Here is a 1,527-nt window from a genome sequence, read left to right as displayed (position 1 = left end):
CAGCCCCTGCTAGCCCAGCCCCGCCCCGCCCCACCTCTGCCGGTGCCCCTCACTCCTGACCCGCAGCCCCTGCCAGCCCAGCCCTGGGCTCCCCCCACCTGTGCCCCTCACTCCCGACCTGTGGGCACTGGTTGAGCTGGTGTTTGTTGGCAGTTTCCCGCACGCTCTGTTGTGCCAGCCTGGCCCTGGTGGCCCCGTGGCAGGAGCCCAGAGCAGTTGGGGGGGCTTGGGGGGGGGCTTCATTTAATCCTCGAGCAGCCAGAGCAGCTGAGATGGGAGCAGACAGTAATTAACCTGGGGGTGTGGGAGGCGAAATGGGGGAGCCAAGGAGGCACCTGGGCAAGTCAGAACAGGAGGCTGCGAGTCGGGAGTGAGGGGCACCGGCAGATCCGGGGGGAGGGGGGGCTGCGGGTCCTACTCCCTCCTGTCACGTCTGCTGCCCCCCGCCGTGCCGCAGCCCCCCCGGATAATCGCGCTGTTTGGTGGCTAAGCCGGGGCAGCTCTAAGGGATTTGCAGCCGGACAAGCCGCAGGCCCGGGGCGGGGGACACTGATCCCCCCCAGCCCCGCCCCGCCCGGGGGATTAGAGCCACCGGCCTCGGGAATCCAGCAGCGAATTAACCCGGGTGGGGGCGACAGGGCCTGGCCGCTCTGGGGCGCCCCTGAGGTCACAGTTCAGGTTAGGGGCAGATCCCTGCCCGGGGCCGGGGCCGGGGGGCTACCCGGTTTAGGGGCGGAATCGGGCGTGGGAAGGACGCCGAGGCAGGGCCGGGCGGGAAGAGACACCCAAGGGTGGCTGGGGGGAAGCAGGGAGCCGGGCTGCCGGGGGGTCTGATCTGTACCCCGCCATACTGGGGGGGCTCACGCTGCTGGATGTTCAGAGAATGGGGGTTCACTGGCTGGGGGTGGGGAGCCGGTCTGCGGGTCTCAGGGGGTGGAGGTGCGGGCAGTTTTGGGGGTGACAACACTGAAGGGGGAGATTTGGGGTCTCCCTCAGGAATTCCCCGCCACCCCCGCCCCAGATTAAAGGGGCCGATTCGCTCCCTAAGACGCGAGCCCCCGCCGGAGGGAAGCGGGAAACTGAGGCAGGACTGGGGGGCGGAATCCCGGGGCGCGTTAAGGAGATGGCGGGGGGGGCAACCGATCCCCGCAGTTCCCCCCCCCCGCCCGGTCCTCCCCTACCCGGCTGCGGCGTGTGCCGGTCCCGGCTCGGCGCAAAGTGAACCCGGGGGCTGCACCAAGCTTCCCCCACAATGCACCGCGGCCACCTCGCCCCACACCCGCCCCACACCCCGCCCCAGCAGGACCAGCTCGCCGCGCCGTGGGCGCCCCCTGCTGCCCATGGCTGGAAACTCACAGCCCCGGCCCCGGACGCCCGGCACCGCCCCGGACTGCCAGGGGGAGTCCCCCCGCCCCATAGCGCCCCCCATGTTCCCCCAGCCCAGTGAGTCACGCCGGACACGGGGGTCTCTCTTGCTTTTTTTTACTGGCTCTGTCTGCTCATAAGGCACAAGTGGGGGGGGGGTGG

The sequence above is a fragment of the Chelonoidis abingdonii genome, chromosome 11 (genome assembly GCF_003597395.2).
Source record: "Chelonoidis abingdonii isolate Lonesome George chromosome 11, CheloAbing_2.0, whole genome shotgun sequence".
In the NCBI taxonomy this organism is placed as follows: Eukaryota; Metazoa; Chordata; order Testudines; family Testudinidae; genus Chelonoidis; species Chelonoidis abingdonii.
This window is presented reverse-complemented; position numbering follows the sequence as displayed.